The sequence below is a fragment of the Puma concolor genome, chromosome C1 (assembly GCF_028749965.1).
Source record: "Puma concolor isolate L17-30 chromosome C1, mPumCon1.1.hap2, whole genome shotgun sequence".
NCBI lineage: Eukaryota > Metazoa > Chordata > Mammalia > Carnivora > Felidae > Puma > Puma concolor.
In genome coordinates this window covers 95,482,233-95,502,669 of record NC_141674.1, presented here as the reverse complement: position 1 = coordinate 95,502,669, position 20,437 = coordinate 95,482,233, and the positions used below count along the sequence as shown (strand labels likewise).

Below are 20,437 nucleotides of genomic sequence, written 5' to 3'. Positions count from 1 at the left end.
ACAGTCCATGGATCATACCTCAAGAAATACCACTCTAAAGGAGTTTATTTCCTGTTTATCATAACTTAAATTCTAGTAGCTACATTCAAGACAATACCACTACTGATTGTAGCAATGGCCCATAGCCTTATTTCTCCTAGAAATAGCTAAATTGAGCAAATCAGAAATTAGGAGATACTAGGGTTATCGTTTCTTTGTTTTGTTTCATTTTTACACAAATAGAACTTTAAAACTACAGTAGACACTTCTGATTTTTTTCAGTTCAGTGATGTCTGATCTTCAGTATCTTCCACCTCCTGCTCTCTGATGTGAGTAGCTAAGATGGCTTGCAGTTTCTTGGGTCATAAAAAAAAAAAGATATTGACAGGGAATCAAAGACACAGACCTGATATATTTTGAATACCTTCTAGAGAAGGCAATGTGTTATGTTATCTATATGTCTGCTACTTAAAGTATAGTTCCTGGACCAGAAGTATCAGCATCATCTGGGAGCTTGTTTGAAATGCAGAATCTTGGTCTCCACCTCAGTCTTGCTGTCTCTGAACTCATTTTAAGAAGATCCCACATGAGTTGTTTCCACATTAATGTTTGGGAAGAACTGACCTAGGAGATAACCAAATTAGATATCTCCCTCTCTCTTACTTGTTTTTCAGGCCGTTGAAAGCTTGATAGAAAGTCACATCATCCCATTCAGTGGTGGTGATCTCGTTGTTCCGCATCCCAGCAAAGGCATAGATCAGGTGAGTACAGAGGCAGGGGTCAATGTCATCAGGTTTGAAGCGCCCAGGCCTGGCTGGTACTGGGCCCAGTTAGTGAAGTAGCATGTCAGCTGGTAAGCAGAACTTGAAAGTGGTAAGAAGTGAAAACAATGACCTGATATAGGTGCCACTGAAATGCGCTGTGAATTTTGGCCCTGCCTCTGTTTCCCTCCCTTTGCCTCAATGCCTGATCTCTGTGTGGTGGTGCTGAATGTAAATACCCTTGCAGATGAGTTCAAAGATTCTAGTTTGGAAACTAGTGACTGACTTGGAGTTGGTTATTTTCCACTTCAACAGATTCATTTGCTTAAGCCTAAGAACCACTTATGAAAATATGTCTGGTAGTCCTGTGAAGCCCGGTGAATACCAATTTATAATGCCCGGTGGTCATGCTAAAGAGAATAGCAGTGACAGCCAATCCAAAACAACAGATTTTCTCAATGTCAAACCCATCTGTCTGTGAAGTAGACAGTATTTACCTTTCCCTCATGTGGCCTATCTCTTGATTTACTTAAAAAAATACATTAATCGACAATTGCATTATGAGTAATTTATAAAGATTTGTGGTTTATGGTAGGAAAAGGTAAAAGACAGAGTTCATGACTTACCTAGCTGAGCATTCAGCAGAAGGGCCAGACCTAGAGTGAAAGAAAACACATGTTCTCTGTACCAATTGTCTATATCCTGTAGAATCTAATTCTGAGGCCTTGGGTGCTGTCTGATGTGCCATAGGTTGTTACAGCCCAGTGACGCTTGTGGATTATGCCGAAGAGTAGGCTTTTCAGTGAAGGCACCAATAGATTGACACTTCCCTCCTCTTAGTCAAAAATGGCCATGGTGCTCTCTTCTTCCACCTTCCATGTCAGTAATAAATGTCACTGAATGCAGAGTTCAAAGTCTACTATCTATGGAAAATGTACTTACTGAAATTACCCAGAATGTACTGTACTCAATGAGTACACATCCATCCATGCTTCACCTCCCTGAACTGGGGAGTACAGCCTTCCATAGACAAGGCTCTAAAGCAGTGAATTCAATATCTCCTGGAGCTTGGATTTTTTTTTAGAACCACCTTTTAGGAGCCCTTACGGTAAAAGAGAAGAACCATGAACTGTGAGGCAAGACTCCAGATGCCTCTCCCTGATTCCACCAGAGCACTTCGGACATCATTGAACTACAGTTTTCATTTAGAAAAGGTCCTGAAACTATAAAAAGTTTGTAAATCACAGCTCTAGAACAACTAATAAACTATGGCTATAGCTTGGCTCTAAGCAATTTACTCACTTAACCCCTTTAAATGACTGAATTTCTAGCTGACATTTTTATGATACATTAGCAACTCAGTAGGATAGTAGGGGAGAAAAGAGAAGTAACCCTCAAAACAGCAGAACAAAGATAACTTGCTTAATTCTATCTCCGTTCCTACTAACTTTCATCCCTGGAAAAGTTAGACCAAGGACGCAAGCATGTAAATAAAAATAATAGCAATTAAAATGAGGCGGCACAGGAAGATGAATGGAGAACAAGAAACCATTGATAAGGGATGAGAAAGTCAGACAAAGCATTGGAAGAAAACAAGCCTTTCTTTTAGGAGCATGCCCATGGTATCAATGAGGGTAGAAATGTTACTAGAGTCAACTGAAATTAAGAGAATATGATTTGTGTATGTCAGGATTCTCTTGGAAATTTAAAATGATGAAAGAAGAATGGAAGAGCCTAGGGGCGTAATGCGAAGGCTATCAGATCCAGAGAGAAGAAGAAATCAGGTAAGAGTAAGGCTCTGTCTCTGACTGGAGACTCACCTGTGAGGAGAATAAGCTTTGCCATGGCTGTCATTGGTACTGGTCTGGCAGAGAGAGCCTGGATTTGCTTTTTATACCATCTGAGTCCCAGGTTATCACGAGGGATTCCAAGTGGAGAGCAATGAACTCAGATGTGTATATAGCTAATCAGTAAATCAACAGATCTCTGCTCCTACAGACACTACACCTTAGACGTGCAACCTACGCTCCCCCACAACCACCACTTTCTCTGCTCAGTAACAACAAAGCAATGCTATGACCCCTAATAAGGTGGTAGGGACCATCACAATGGAAACCACCAGCTTAATAGCTTTTATGGCAGTTCCCAGGGCTGATAAGCATCTGGTTAAACATTCTGATTACGTTTTTGTGTTGTGGACATTTAGTGCCTGGCATCAAAGCATGTCTTTATTGAAAAGTAAATAATAAAAACCCTTAGAAGTTATTAGCTGTTTTAAAACCTTTTTTCCTCATGGAATTTTTCATGTATAATTTGTACAATCAGTACAAACTTTCCATCTTTAGGTGCTACTTTACCCACACCTGTTCTTAGGAATGACTTTGTCATGACTATATGATAATTTTATCTAAGAAGGTATGGTTTCCAAAATGTCCCCTCTGAAGGTCAGCAAGAACTCACTAGTGTTCCATAGTTCCAAATTACATCCAGAAGATGTTTAAAAAAATATTTTGTGTTGCCGATGGGTAGAGATGACAGTGATGATATTGAAAGGAATCTCTTTTATTTATTTTTTTTTTAATTTTTTTTTCAACGTTTATTTTTTTATTTTATTTTTGGGACAGAGAGAGACAGAGCATGAACGGGGGAGGGGCAGAGAGAGAGGGAGACACAGAATCGGAAACAGGCTCCAGGCTCTGAGCCATCAGCCCAGAGCCCGACGCGGGGCTCGAACTCACGGACCGCGAGATCGTGACCTGGCTGAAGTCGGACGCTTAACCGACTGCGCCACCCAGGCGCCCCGAAAGGAATCTCTTTTAATAGAAATATTAACAATTTGACTATGTCTAGAATTTTATGTTTGGAATTAATTCCAATCAACGTTTCTAAACATTATCCACTACCATTTATGACAGGATGGTCATAAATTTCCATTTTAGCCAAAATGGTCTATTTGTTGTCCCCAAACATGTCTTGTGTGCTTTTGCTTATACTGTCTCTCCACTCTTTGCCATAATGTCTTTTCCTTCTTCTCACTGCCTGCCCACTCTTCCAATTCTTCAAAGCCTAGCTCAGACCCTCTCTTTGAAGCTCAGTGATCTTGTCTTCCTCTGAAATATCTTAGGTACTCTAGTACATATTGTCTGTACCATGTATATGCTACTGTCTTGTACCATACCCGGAATGTAGTTGGTGGGCATATGGGTGCCCATCATGGGATATCAACACCTTAGCCCACTTACTGTGAATGCAGACTGGCTTCTCTATCACACTTAGAAACAAAATTGTACGTATTCACCCAACGATAATTCGGTCCTGAGTGCTTAGTTTCTCCTCGCAGGACCAGAGAAGGTCTAGTAGAAATGCTGCCATGGGGGTGTTGGTTGTGAAAATAATAATATCAACAAACACTATGTGCCAGAGATTGTTCTGCGTGTTTATATCACTAAGAACTTATTTTTGCAAGCGACTAAAACAACTCTAACAAGCACAGATTGGTATATTGGAAAAATATGAAGAAGCTCACAGAATCAAAGATAAGAATGTAGGGCTGCCTCAGAGAAGACAGAAATCAAGCCTTTCTTGGGGGAGTGGAGTGGGAGGAGGCCTTAGAATAAACCCTAATTTTATTTTTTATCTATGCATCATTCCACACAAGAACCAAAGTCCTGGGAGAAATAGTCTGTGTAGCTTTGAGCTTGTATCTGGCCCTTGATTAGGGAAAAAACAGGGCGCTTGGATTTAAATTTCCATCAGGAATGATCACAAAATGGAATTGTAAAAGAGTGGGGACAGTGAATACTGAGTGACTGAAAAATAATGGATGTTCATCAGAAGGTTCTACTTCATTATTTCATTTAGCCCATAAAAATGATTATTACTGTCACCCCAATTTTGTAGATGAGAAAATTGATCCAACAAATCGTAAGCACCAGATCCAACATTCAGTGCCAAGGTAGTTGCCTCCAGAATGGAAATCTCCTAGTATTTCCACTGCACTGCCTCCTTATATGAAGTAGGCTAGTTGGTGGTCCAAGTTGAACTGGGAAAGGCATTCCCCCAAGGCACCCAGGAGAATATGGTTGGGATAAAGAGCCAGAATTGTGTCAAATCAAGGTTAAGTTAAGGATTTGCAAAAATAGCAAAGCCAGTAGTTTCGGGGTTATCATGTTTGGCACTATCAGATCTGCTGCTGTTCAGATTTAGTGAGATATTTTCTATTGAATTGGGTGCCTCTTATCCTACATCCGTGACCTGCAGACAAAACACCCCTTCTTACTATCTCCTTAGGAGCTCCAGGTGAGTCCTTATCAAGCTTGCATCCCATCTGAGCACTTGAGTGTTGGCAAGAATTATAAGATTTAGAGAATAATAAAGGTTTGAAAGGGCTGCATTGTGTATCCTTCCATGTTATTCAAAGTTTTTCAATAAGCATTATTTTTAGACTCTCAAATTGTACCATACACATGAGTTTAGATGTTCATTTAAAGAAAAATATTAAAATGAAGACCCTTGTTCCACTGCCCAGCTTAAAAGTGATAATATTATCTTTGAGTGTTACTCTGTATGTCCTTATACAACACTGTACTCAGTGTTTGTCATTCCCCTGAAGCGAGCGACTCTCCTGAATTTTGTGGTAACCATTTCCTTGTTTTATTTATAATTTCACCAAATATACCTATATCCCTAAATAATATATTCAATAGTTTTATAATTTTTTATCATATTAATAATATCCTCATTAGTTTTAATATGTTCATTAGTTTTGACTCTGTTTAAGTGAAATAATGCCAAGTGTATTCTTCTATTTCTTGCTTTTTTAGCTTAGCATTAAGTTTTCGAAATACATCCACATTGTTACAAGTAGCAGCTGTTTTCTTATTTTTGTAGCTGTATGGTATTCTATTATGGTATTCTATTAAATGAATATGCCTCGATTCACTTATCCTTTCTGTATAGAGCAACATGTGGGTTGTTTCCAGCTTTTCCCTCTCTATGCTGTTACAGGCATCTCTTAACATGTCTCTTGGTGAATATTTGCAAATTTCTCCAGTGCTTATATTGAATAAGATGGCCGCGTGAAACAGAACATGCATCTTAAAACTTGCTATTTAGCTAGACATCTTTTCTGAAGTATTTGTATCAGTTTGCACTACCAACAGCAATGTAGGAGAATTCCCATTACTCCACATCTTTGCCAAAACTTGGTATCATCAGATTTTAAAATGTGTGTCGTGGTAGATAGTTTTTGTTTTTATCTCTCAAGTGACTAATAGGGTTGAGCATTTTTAAACATTTTAAACATTTATTATCCACTTGTGTTCCTTTTCTGTGAAATGTCCGCTCATGTCTTTTGCCCATTTTTCTTTTCTTTTTTTTTTTTAATTTTTAAAATTAATTTGATAGAGACAGAAGGAGACAGAGTGAAAGTAGGGGAGGGATAGAGAGAGAGGGAGACACAGAATCCGAAGCAGGCTCCAGGCTCTGAGCTGTCAGCACAGAGCCTGATGCGGGGCTCAAACTCACAAACTGTGAGATCATGACCTGAGCCGAAGTCAGTCGCTCAACCGACTGAGCCACCCAGTCGCCCCAATGTTTATTTATTTTTAAAAGAGAGAGACAGGGTGTGAGCAGGGGAGGGGCAGAGAGAGAGGGAGACACAGAATCTGAAGCAGGCTCCAGGCTCTGAGCTGTCAGCACAGAGCCTGATGCGGGGCTTGAACTCGTGAACTTCGAGATAATGACCTGAGCCGAAGTCGGATCCTTAACCCACTGAGCCACCCAGGAGCTCCTCTTTTGCCCACTTTTCTGTTGGGTTGCCCACTAATTTATTAATCCTTTATAGGAGTGCTTTATATATTTAGAATTGTAGTTATTTCTTCTCCCATCAGGGTCTTGTCTTTTCACTTTCTTCATGATGTCTTATGATTTTAAAAAGTTCTTAATTGTAATGTAGTCAAATATGTACAACTTTTCCTTTATGGCTTACTTTTGTGTGTATGTGTATCTTATTAGAAAACAAAAAAATCCCTCCCCACCCTGAGAATATAAATATTCTTTTTTATTTTCTTCTAAACTTCTAAATGTTGCCTTTAAATTTAAGTCCTTAATTCATCAAATTTGTTTTTGTGCATAGTGTATGGACTAATTTTATTTTGTTCTGTATGGGTAACTAGTTGTACCAGCATCGTTTATGTATAAGCCATCTTTCTTACACTTATCTGAAATACCACTTCTATCATAACTCAAATCTGTCACATGTATTGTTATCTAGTCACATCTCACCCTACCACCCCCACCTCCTTTTACACACACTGCTCTTATATCATCAGGAATGTCTTAGTCATCATGGCGCTTTATGTTCCCATTTCAATTTTATAATTCACTTGTCAACTTTCATGAGAATCATTGGAATTTTGATTAGAATTACATGGAATGACACTGGGGAAAATTGAGATCTTTGTGGTACTGTCTTTCTATCCATGAATATGGGTTGTCTCTCAAACTATTTACACCTTTTGGGGCGCCTGGGTGGCTCAGTTGGTTAAGCATTTAACTCTTGATTTTAGCTCAGGTCATGAGCTCACAGTTCGAGGATCGACCCCCACATCAGGCTCTGTGCTGACAGTGCGGAGCCTGCCTGGGATTCTCTCTTCCCCTCCCTCTCTGCCCCTTCCCTGCTCATGCACACACACTCTCTCAAAATAAAATAAATAGATATTTAAAAACGTTTACATCTTTTAAAATGTCTGTTAAAAAGTAATATAGTTTTCTCCATAGTGGTTTTTCACATCATTTGAAAAAGGTGTATTCCAAGGTACTATATATATTCTGTCTCTATTATAAATGGTATCATTTAAACTTCATTTTCTGTTCATTGCTTGTGTATATAAATGCAATTAATTTTTTTTTAATTTTTTTTTTCAACGTTTATTTATTTTTGGGACAGAGAGAGACAGAGCATGAACGGGGGAGGGGCAGAGAGAGAGGGAGACACAGAATCGGAAACAGGCTCCAGACTCTGAGCCATCAGCCCAGAGCCCGACGCGGGGCTCGAACTCACGGACCGCGAGATCGTGACCTGGCTGAAGTCGGACGCTTAACCGACTGCGCCACCCAGGCGCCCCTGCAATTAATTTTTATATACACATTTGAGTCCAGCAACATTATGAAGCATGCTTATTAGTTAACATAATTTTCTATGCTTTTGTTTTGTTTCCTATGTAGTGAGTCATATCATCTGAGAACAATGGCAGTTTTATTTTTTCATTTCTAACATGCATAGCTAAAGAGCTACCACATAAAAAAGCAATGAGAGACTGGCCCATGCGGTCAGTCTAAGTACGAGTGCCAATTTATTCACATACAAAGAGGGACACAACTGGCACAATGGTACGGCCAGTCAATTGCGTAGATCAATTGTGGCATACAGCCACACCTGCCTGGCATAGCGGTTCCCCATGGAACAGAACAGGGTACCAAAGTGGACTCTAGAATCATAGACTGGGTTTCCAACCCTGGTTCTCCTTCTTCCTAGGTGTGTACATTAGACAAGTTATTCCACCTGTTGGCCTCGGTTTCCTCACTCATAACCTCTGGATAATAATAGTTCTTACAGGGTCATTGTGAGGATTAAATGAGATCACCTATGTAACTCACCTTGCACTGTACTTAGCACATCTTAGGTATTTAATACATTTTAGCCATTATTAGTCTTCCCAAACTGAGGATCTGAAATCCTTGGATAGACAAGGCACAATTATGGTTGCTGGTGGAGTTGGCACACTAGACTTTGTGTATGGATTAATGACATATTTCAAATATGAATTTGTTAGTTTTCTAATGTAGATTTTAAATAAAATACCAAGTCGTGAGAAAATTCTACTTGCTTTTTGCTGTATTTCCTCAGCTGGCAGAGGAAGAAAACTACTAATCCTCTACTACTATCCTCTGTGTGTTTGTAGAGAGGAGTATATAAATTAATTTTTTTAATTTTAGAAATGGTCCTACTTGAAAAAGGCTACCATTCGAATCTGGCAGGGAGGAAAAAAAGTGTTTCAGAAGTGGTGAATTTCCTGCTCTGGAGATGTTCAAGTACAGGCTGGAAGATATCTAAGGTCACCTAGTAAAAGACTTTCATGGTCATAGACAGTAGATTTGCTGACTGTTAGAGCCTCTTCTAACCCATTTGATTCTTACTATTCCTCCGAGAGGGAGGCAAGCTAGACTTTATTGTTCCTATATACAGATGAGGAAATGGAGAATGAGAATTTGATGAAATTAAACAGTCAGATGTGTAGCCTGAACTGAGGCTCAGAGTTGCTGACTCCTAGTCCAGTATTTATCTTTCTTCTTGATGAATTTTGTTTCTACTAATGTAGCCTACGACTGTATTATCTTTTGCAACAACTTCATTGTGTGGTTGTTTCATATGGAGTTTATTACACAAAACGGACTCAAATATCACTCACTGTGTGCTTGGGAAATAGATTTTTTTGTAACCCTATGCATATTTTCATTATATACATCATTGTGTTTTGTGTCACTTGTTTATAGTCTACATCTCCTACTAATAGGTAAGCTCCTTGGAGGCAGGTACTATTTTTTATGCATCTCCATATCTCTATGATTTAGATAGTTCTTGGAATTTCAAAGATGAGACTACAAGTGATGTTGAGGAGGGCTGTGATGCCTACCCCATAGAAAGGTGACTTCTTTGTCACCTTTCAAAGGTGACAATTTGTTGTTCCAAACAAGAACAAATAATGGACACAGAGTCCCAGAAGGGAATAGTGGAAAGCTAAATGGTTGGGTGAACTTTCTGCAGGGTGCAGGTGTCATTTTGTTGAGATTGGCTGACGAAGATGCTCATTCATAAGGACGAAGATCCCCTCATGGGTACAGTATACCAGCCAGAAAGTGTCATGTATAGCCAGGGTCAACCAGTCATTGATTGTTCTCCTTACTGATAAACATAAGCATTCTGTGGAGCTGAACAAGGCCATCATCGGGAGATGCACTACAAAGGTCAAACTATAACTGAGTAATGACTACAACATTGGTCCCAAGTCAGCTCTATTGACCACGGAGCCAGTAACATCCCAGAGGGAAAGAAATCTCCTGCATGGCCTACTAGGCCTAGTACCTACAGTCCTTCACTGACAGGGGCTTACATTGGCAGATACTGGGTGGGATAACTCAATAAAATATTTTAAAAGGATAGTGACATTAGGAGATACCAGAATGGCTCCTGGCTCCTCCCAGTTGCACCTACTTCTGGACTATAGATTCAATCAGAGAAAGACAAATACCATATGATTTCACTCATATGTGGAATTTAAGAAACAAAACAAATGAACATGGAGGGGGAGGAGAAAAACCAAGAATCAGACTCTTAACTATAGAGAACAAACTGATGGTTACCAGGGGGAATGTGTGTGTATGTGTGTGTGTGGGTGGGGAAGGGGGGGTTTAAATAGGTGATGGGGCTTAAGGAGTGCACTTGTGATAGGCACTGGGTGTTACATGTAAGTGTTGAATCACTAAATTCTACACCTGAAACTAATATTACACTCCATGTTAACTAACCGGAATTTAAATTAAAAACTTGGAAAAAAAATAGATTCAGTAGCATGAAGAGTAACAAAAAGAGTCCACCATCTGTGAGAGTTGCATTTAAGAACTTGGGGCAACCTGATTGATAATTCTCCTAGGAGGATCTAATGCAAGACAGTGGGAATGCATCACCACCCCACATCCTATGATTTTAGAGGTTTCCTTCCTACCTAGCAAGGGATTTTTTTTCTACCTCCATAAATATCAATGGCATTTTTCTCATACCTGGGACCATCACCTAGGTGGGAATCTTGAACCAACACTTTCCCATTTCTGTGGTCATGCAATAGTTGGAGCCCTTCATTTGCACCAGCACCAGGGTAAGAATGGCTTCTCAGTGCCCACATGGCAGAGTATTGGACCCTGAGCAAGGGAAAGGTCATAGGCCAAGCTGCAATTGGGTAAACCATCAACAGTCAGGTAAAGATAGCAGAGACCCAGGCTATTCTCCACCTGTCCCTTAGTGCAGCAGTCCTGATTTCACAGTTGCTAAGACAGGTTTGGGGGAACAGAAAGAAATAGCTGTGGGAAGGGATATCTGGATTGGGTCCCCAAATCACAGTTGTTCAGCACCAGAAAACTTCCTGTCCTCAGACTCCTAGGTTCCTAACAGATGGCTGAGAACAGATGGACTGTTGCTGGGAATGGCTCTATTTAGGATATTTATAGCATTGGGAGAGCAATCCAGTTAGCATACCAGTTGGAGTGAACACTAGGCTTAAGCAATTTGTCTTTGTGTTGACGTATCTGCATTCTCTCTCTCTCATCCTCTGTGGGTAATAAGAAACATGAAATAGCCATCAGATTAGGTTTGGACATTGTCTTAGTTTGCTCGGGCTGCCATAACAAAATACCATAGATTGGATGACTTAAACAACAGAAATTTATTTTCTCATAATTCTGGAGGTTGGAAAGTCTAAGATCAAAGTTATGTCAGGATTCAGTTCCTTGTGAGAGCTCTCTTCCTGGCTTACAGACAGTCACCTTCTGGCTGTATTGTCACACGAAAGAGAGATAGAGACAGAGGCAAGGGCAGATCTAGTGTCTAGGGCACAGTTCCCTTGGATCACAGCTCCATCCTTCTAACCTCATTTAACTTTAATTACTTCCTTAAAGGCATTCTGTCTCCAATACGGTATCTCCAATGAATGGTCCTCTCATGACCGTCTTATTCTCAGGTAGCCCACAACAATCTAGCAGACTATAAATCTAGGTCTGAGAGAGAGAGAGAGAGAGAGATCCTGGGCCTTAGATGTTGGGGCTTTTTACCTTATTAATTACTGAAGAGCCAAACTCCTCCTGGTGAGATTAGAACATAGGCTCTAACAGCAGAACCTTGGCTTTCAGCTCCACCCACTATCTCAGTATCCAGCGATTGGGAGAACACTTGGCTTTCCCTGGTGTGATCTTAACCCTTGTGATTACAGCACTATTACTGGGTGGAAACTGGCTGAGGTCCTGACTCACATGTCAGCTCTCTGCCAGGATTAAACCCTAGGCCATAGGCTGTAGTTGGTGTCCAGAGGCATAAGGCCAACTTCTTCTCCAGGAGGCCAGCCTTCAGGGCATTGGTGAAGTTAATCATCACTCCTCAGCTGTCTTCCAAGAAAAACTTACAAAGAACCATCATAACTGAGACATATCTTGGTTAAATTGTTGAATTCTTCAGGCACCACAAAGAAAAATTTATCAAATAACTTAAACTGTATGGGTTGATGAAGCGGTAGGAGGTACCCACGGACCCCAAACATCCCCACAACAATATTCGATGCCAGAGCACAATGGAGCAATGCCTACTATCTAAGGCTAAGTTTACCTGGAAGTAGTTCATGTGAGAGTAATTTATTTTGGTAGTGGAATCCAGGAAGCAGGAATAAAATATGGAAGAATGAAACAGGGGAAAGGGGAAAGACAAATACAAAAATATATTATTAAGTAGACCATTGCTAGGGGCAACTAGCCCCAGTCCCAGTCCCAGTCCCTTGGGACTGTCTTAGAAGTCTTATGAAATGTGTTTCTAGACCATCCAGAGAAGGAAAGTGGCAAGACCATGATCCCCTGACCCCCCAGGGATGATATTAACTCCTCTGCATGTGCAAGTTGTCTGTGCTCTGGTGGAAGCCTATGTCTGAGAAGCCCCAGGTGGGAAGCCCGAAGTGCATGGCACAAACAGGTGTGAAGCGAGGTACTACGACTCCATGAAGGTGATTGAAACTTATTCAGAGCTGGTTGCTGCAACCGTGACTGAAGGTAAAAGGGTAAAGCAGAGAGAATTTGAAATGGTGCTGAGAGGTTTTGTCTACACCTACAGAGTTCTGAAGAAAAGAAAGTATCGGCCTGTCCTGTCATACTCTGCCAAGGAATTTTGCAAGTAAGAAAAGAACAGGCAGGCGTTCTCACATGTGAAGGGACCCAAAGACTGTAGCAGCCATGGTGCTACTTACAAAAAGAGTTCAGCTGCAAAGTCAGTCAAGAAGAACAACGATGACAAAAAGTACAAGAAAAGCCATAGGAACAGAACTAGCTCAATATGCAACGCCAGAAAAATTAAAAAAAAAAAAAAAAAAAAAAAAGAACCAATACAAAATTTTGAGGAAAAGAGTGAGCCCAGAGTTTTTTTTTTTTAATTTTTTTTTTAACGTTTATTTATTTTTGAGACAGAGAGAGACAGAGCATGAACGGGGGAGGGTCAGAGAGAGGGAGACACAGAATCTGAAACAGGCTCCAGGCTCTGAGCTGTCAGCACAGAGCCCGACGCGGGGCTCGAACTCACGGACCGCGAGATCATGACCTGAGCCGAAGTCGGACGCTTAACCGACTGAGCCACCAGGTGCCCCGAGCCCAGAGTTTTATGTCTAACAAGCTATGATCAAATATAAAGCCAATGGTCAGGCATTTTCACACCGGTGGGAAAATGGAAGACCACAGCTTCAGGCCTTTCATGGCAAAGAAAAAATGAAACAAAGGAGGAAATGAATTAGAGAATCCAGTATCAGAGAAGCTGTAGTAAAAGTACTGGTCATGAGCATTTCATTCATTTAAACCTAAGAGTTCTACTATAAAAGGAAGGGATATTAAAACTATTGCGTAAATGAAAATAACATAAAATCTGGAGGTGACAAGTATCGGAAGAGTGTTAGATGGTTAGTTTTCACACTCTAACATTGAAGCAGGAGCTTAAACATGTAAGTCCAGCTCCTAGTGTCCATTCTCCTTTCCTTCTTAACCCATTTCTTTGCTTTCTTTTGAGGCACATCAGATCGGTTTGTGTATTCTGTCTTCAGTTGTTTTCCTTCCATTCTTTCTTGAACCAACTCCACTCAGGCTTTTGCCACTAAGCGGGGTATCACCTCTGTTCTTCGTGATGACCCACATGTTGTTGAATCTAGTGGTCAACTCACAGACTGCATTTTACTTGACCTATTGGCAGTATCGGACACTGTTGTTCACTTTCTTCTCTTTCCAGACACTTGACTCTCTTGGTGTTCTCCCTCGTGCATCCATCCTTCTTGCATCTTCATTACTCTTTGCTACTTTTTTCTGATGCCTCTGGATATTGGAATGCCCAGAGCTCAGTCCTAGGACTCCTTGCTTTCCCTTTCCATACTCACTCTTTTAAAGATTTCATCAGTCTATTGACTTTTTTTTATTTTTAAAAAATGTTTATTCATTTTTTAGAGAGAGACAGAGCATGAGTGGGGGAGGGGCAAAGAAAGGGGAGACACAGAATCTGAAGCAGGCTCCAGGCTCTGAGCTGTCAGCACAGAGCCTGATGCAGGGTTCGAACTCAACAACCGTGAGATCATGACCTGAGCTGAAGTCGGACACTTAACTGACTGAGCCATCCAGGGGCCCCTAGTCTATTGACTTTAAATACCAACTACATTCCAACCTTCCAGACATTCATGTCCAACTGCCTTCTCAACATATCCACTTAGAAAGCTAGTAGGAATCTTAATTCAACATGTCCAAAACTGAATTCATGACGTACTCTGAGAGCCCACTCTACCTTCAGCCTTCCTCATTTCAGTCGATGGCAACTCCATATTTGCAGTTCCTTGAGCCAATATGCTGGAACTATCCTTGAATCCTCTTCTACCCTAGCCATACTCTACATACAATCCATAAAGAAATCTGTTTATCTAAAGAAAAAAAAAAGCTTTATTTATTTTTTTGAGACAGAGAGAGAGAGAGAGAGAGGGCACAAGTGAGCAAGGAGCAGAGAAAGAGGGGAAGGGAATCCCATGAGGGGCAGAGGGAAAGAGAGGGAGAGGGAGAGAGAGAGAAGTGGGTCTCACTCGAAGTGAGGCTCTTGTTCACCCAAAGTGGAGCTTGAGCTCACCCCATGCGGGACTCAAACTCACAAACTGTGAGATCATGACCCGAGCTGAAGTCAGATGTCTAACTGACTGAGCCACCCAGCACCACCCTCCCCTAAAAAGCTTTAAAACGCAGGCTAAATTCAATTGCTCCTGACCACTGCCTGCTGCTGCTACCCTACGTTGAGCCATCGTTTCTCTTCTAGATTACCGCAACAGCCTCCAAACTACATTCTCAGCAAAGCAGCCAAATTATTTTAAAATAGAGGTCACATCATTTGTCTACTTAAAAGCCTTCAAAGTTTCCTGATTGCTTCAGAGTAAAGGCAGAAGTCTTTATAGTGCTCTCTAAAGCCTTAAGCCAGGGTCAGCAAGCTACTGTCTGAGAGCCAAATGTGACCAACCTATTGCTTATTTTCTTGTACAGTAGCCTGGGAGCTAAGAGTGAGTTTTACATCTTTAAATGTGTAGAAAAAAAATAAAAAGAACCTTTAGTGACACATGAAAATTATACAAGATTCCAACTTCAGTGTCCATAAATAACATTTTATTGGAACAGAGCCATGCATATTCATTTATGCATGGTCTCTGGCTGCTTTCACCACTATTACGACAGCAGGGTTGACTAGTTGCAGTGAGACCATATGGCCCGCAAAGCCTAAAATATTTACTAACTGGCCCTTTACAGAAAAAGGTGGCCAACCACTGCTTTAAACAATCTGCTCTCTCTTGACCACATCTATAACTTCCCCTACGACTCCTCTCCCTTTGCTCCCTTTTCTCCAACCAGACCGGTCTCCTTGCTGTTGTTCCTTTTCTACATCAGGAATTTTTTCTTAGGGCCTTTGTACTGATCTTTCTCTCCACAATACTGTCCCCCAGATAGCCACAAGGCTAACATTTTTGCTCTCTTATATATTTGCTCTGGTAATTTGTGAGCCCTGTGTAAAACGAAAACACGCAACTCCAGGTTCAAAAATGATTAAGGATCCAAGTGACGTTAACAACAGAGCATTAAAGCAAGCACAGTGGTCACGCGCCTAAGAAACTGGCTGGCCGCCCTATTTCAAACAGCAGCCCCTCCCCTAGGAGCCTCCAGGCCCTCTCCTCTCCTCTGCACTTTTTATAACACTTTTCATCATCCAACGTACTACATGGTTTATGTATTTATTATATTTATTATTTAATATCTGTCTCCTCAGCTAAAATGTAAGCTCCATATGAACAGGGATCTTTTCTCTCCTTTATGCTGCATTTCAAATACATAGTATTGTACCTGGAATATAGTAGGTGCTCAGAAAGTAAGTGTAATAAATTTTATTGAAAAAAGTGTATAAAATCCAGCAATTACCATGGTTTTATTTATTTTATTTTATTTTATTTTATTTTATTTTATTTTATTTTATTTTATTTTATTTTATTTTATTCTTATTTTAAACTCAAATAAAACAAAATATACTTATTTATTAAAAAGAGCATTTCTGGGGCACCTGAATGGCTCTGTGAGTTAAGCTCTGACTCTTGATTTCAGCTCAGGTCGTGATCTCGCAGTTTATGAGTTCGAGTTGCATGTTGGGCTCTGTGCTGACAGTGTGGAGTCTGCTTGAGATTCTCTCTCTCTCTCTCTCTCTCTCTCTCTCTCTCTCTCCCTCTCTCCCTTTCTCTGCCCCTCACCTTCTCTCTCTCAAATAAATAAACTTTTTTTTTTTTTTAAAAAGAGCATTTCTACTTGTGATTTACAAAATTTTTTCTGTCTGGCCAATTCTTCTTTCATTTGTACAAATATTGGCTAATAGGTACATAATATTAATAAGTACTCAGAAATATAGTTGATGGAATTAGCCCTCTAGGAAACTGCTGTTGTATTTTGTAACTGTGTAGTATGTTCAACTCCTAAGTTATGGACATGTATTATTTTGACAAAAACTAAAATTTAGATTTTAAAAAAGATAAAGCCTGAGAATTGAAAAAAAGTAGTATGAGTCCTCAGATTGAAAGTGACCATTTAGTATCAGACAGAAGGGGAAAAAAATAAAACCACACCTAAACATAAAAGTAAAAATAAACTAAAATAGTGGAATTGCAGAACTTCAACGAAGAGAAGTGATAAAGGTTTGGTAAGAAGGGGGGAAAAGTAACATTGATAAAATTGACATAAACTTCAATGAATCCTTTTCTTACTTTCAAAACCCCTCACATAAAGCTCTTCAGAGCGGGTAGGACATTCTGCATTATTAGAGATGCAGTTTTGGTGGTAAACATGGGCAGAATTAGAAAAGAAGCCTTCACCTATGATTCTGTCCTGTTGATTTTATTCCAGGCTGCTATGCTTATTTGTGCAAAATTTTGGGTGCTGAGGGATCTCTGTCTTGCCAGGCCTGCATCCTCCCAGCATTATCTAGACAGAATTTTCTTGAATTCTGCTAGAATAAGAAAGTTGTGCAGTTTATCTGTAATATGCCTACTAACTCCAATCCTTTTATTTCTATAGTTGGTGTTTGTCATTTGTGATCATCCAACATCTTTGCACACTGTACCTACTGTTTGATCATTTCTTCCTTACGAATCCCACTTTCCCAACTAGAAGTCAGAAACTCGTGTTTCCTGTCTCACTCACAGCTAGTGATCAAGCCTGTGACCTAGAATCTGGCAATCAGTGTGAGTCCTGGATTTCAAAGTAAGCAGCGTAAGAGATGGCCGTATGCGAGAGAATCCACCTTCTAGGAAGTGCCATGGTGGACGTGACTTGTTCTTCCAGGGCAGCAATGGTAAGCTGCTGCCACCCAGTCCTGAGTGTCATTAGCTGTAGACAGTTGGACACTGTGCTATCTCAACTAGAGCCACCCCCACAGTAGACAAGCACTGTCTCCATCTCTCTCACTTTTCCAGAGATTCTGTGGGTCAAAACATATATTTTAATAAGTTCCATTATTGCTTGGATTAGCCAGAGTATAGTTTATTACTAAAAACTGAGAACTCTGGCCATGAATAAAAAGCCTTCAATTAACATTGTACTCACTGGTGAAAAGCTGAAAGCTTTCCCTGCAAAATCAGGAATAAGGCAAGTGTTCCCTCTTTTGCTCCTTCTGTTCAGCATAGTACTGGAAGTCCTAGCCAGAGACATTAGGCAAGACAAAGAAGTAAGGTTTTTCACAGCAACAAAACAATAAGCAAAATGAAAAGGCAGCCTATGGAATGGGAAAAAATATTGGCAAACCATAAATTGGATGAAGGGTTAATATCCAAAATATGTAAAGAACTCATACAACTCAATAACAACAACCCCCCCCCAAGCAGTCCAATTTAAAAATAGACAAAAATGTTCAAAGAATCCATCTAAAGGGCCAAAAGGTGCATAAAGAGATGCTCAACATCACTAATCATCAGGGAGAGCCAAATCAAAACCATGATGAGATATCACCTCACACCTGTTAGAATGGCTGTCACCAAGAAGACAAAACACAATGTGTTGGTGAGGATGTGAAGAAATGGAAACCGTCGTGAACTGTTGGCGCGAATGTCAATTGGTTCAGCCACAATACAAAAAGTATAGAGGTTTCTCAAAAAATTGAAAATGGAACCACCAGCAATCTCACTTCTGGGTCAAAGGCAGTGAAAACATGATACTGAAAGATATCTATACTCCTACCTTATTGCAGCGTTATTCACAATAACCAGGATAACGGAGACAACTTAAGCATCTACCAACAGATGTACACAATATACACAAATACACACATACACACACACACACACACACAATGGAACACTATTCAGCCATGAGAAAGAAGGAAATCCTGCCATTTGTGACAACATGGCTGGATCTTGAGGATATGATGCTAAACGAAATAAGTTAGTCATAAAAAGACAAATACTGCATGATTTCACTTACATGAGGTGCCTAAAGTAGTCAAACTCTATGACATAGAAATCAGGATAGTGGTTGCCAGGGGCTGGGGGTGAGGGAAAAGGGACGGTTGCTGTTCATTGGGTATAGACTTTCAGTTTTTCAAGGTGAAAGTTTTGGAAATCTGTTGCACAATAATGTGATTAAGTTAACCCTACTGAACTGTACATTTATGGTTAAGATGGTAAATTTTACGTTACGCTCTTTAAAAAAAAAACAAAAATTTTTAAGAACCCCAATTAATACAACCTCCAGTTTTTAAGTTATTTAAACTCATATTTTAACTTTGCTTTGGATAATGAAGCTTTTTTTGTTTGTGTTTAGTTCAAGAAAGCCTTCTAAACAAGGTCTCTAGGGGCGCCTGGGTGGCACAGTCGGTTAAGAGTCCGACTTCAGCCAGGTCATGATCTCGCGGTCCGTGAGTTCGAGCCCCGCGTCGGGCTCTGGGCTGATGGCTCAGAGCCTGGAGCCTGTTTCCGATTCTGTGTCTCCCTCTCTCTCTGCCCCTCCCCCCTTCATGCTCTGTCTCTCTCTGTCCCAAAAATAAATAAACGTTGAAAAAAAAAAAATTTAAAATAAACAAGGTCTCTGAACAGCAGGCAGACCAAAGATGAGTGTCTCCTGAACAAGTGACATATGGAGGAGATGGGGAAAAGTCATCACTCACCAGGACATCTGGGGGAATCTCATAGTCAGACTGGATGTTGAAGATGCCAGCAGCTACCGCGGTGGTGACCCATCAGCCTGGGCTTGTTAATCTGCTTGGCTTATTCATAAGCTTCACATGTCTCCTGTACATAGGAGAAAGTCTATGAACATCAACTCTTGAGTTGATTTCCATGACCACTCTTTGAATTAAATTAATCTTTCCCATTCTTCATTCTTTAGCATCCTCACTAGAATAGGATCCTTCATCTCCAACTGATACTGTAGGGAGCTAGGTTTTCTGTACAGCCTCAGTGATCTTTCTTAGACTGGTTGTATGCTTTCCAGCCAAAATGATATGGAACATGGCTCCCCTGCACTGGAATAGTAAAGAGATGCTTGTCCTGAGAAGGGTTCCCATGAGAGCCAGGGTACTCTCAAAGTCCAACCCATTAAACTCGTAAGGGGGCAGGAATTTGGTGATTGAGGCAACGAAGGTCTGGCGGTTCTGAGGAGTGGAGACCATGGCAGTGAAGCTGAGGGAGACCCAAAGAACACTGGGTGAGGGAACATCTTGATGGTCCCAATACCTGGTAGTAAAATCAGTGTAGGAAGTCATCTCAAAAAACTTCTGGAGCAGTTCTAACGTTTTAGCCACCAAAAGCCAGGAGAGTTTTCAGTCAACTATTTCTGAGGAAAAAGAAGCAAAGATTTGCTGATCAGAACAAATGGAAAGATCATTCATTTCAACATTAGCTGTTAGAGGGATTGATGCAGCCTCTCATACTGGTTTTCTTCGTTCTCATCCTTATTCCTAAATTGTGAGAGTGATTGAAGTAGGTGGCCTGAGGTTGGTATGTTTCAATGTCTCTACAGTTCTAATTACTGCCTTTGGAGTGAAGCCCCTGGCTGAGGACACTGAGTGCTTCATCAATGCCAGCCTTGAATTGCTTCCAAGTGGAAGATTGTTTTCATCTGAGTCCACAAGTACTTGGACTTTTCTAAATTTCCTTGGCAATGGAGCTGGACTTTAATTGACAACCACCTCCTGTGAGCCAGCCATTCCCCTTAATGTTAGAATCACCTCTGTATTGGAAATAATAAGCAAGCTTGAAACTTAACTGTGTGCTGCACGTCAGCCTATTTGGAATTGCAGCCTAGTGGCTGCTATGAAAGTTTTTGCTCAAACTACTCCTGAAGGTTAAAACATT

General features: G+C 40.5%; 1 long non-coding RNA gene across 1 annotated transcript; it reads left to right on the top strand.

The window, feature by feature from the left end:
* Positions 1-259: 259 nt before the first annotated feature.
* LOC147578240 (uncharacterized) lies at positions 260-19,456 on the top strand. The gene is made up of 6 exons (XR_015254234.1): positions 260-308; positions 654-740; positions 2,431-2,524; positions 17,294-17,442; positions 18,906-18,928; positions 19,166-19,456. It is a non-coding gene; the product is annotated as an uncharacterized LOC147578240 (long non-coding RNA).
* The last annotated feature ends 981 nt before the right edge of the window (positions 19,457-20,437 follow it).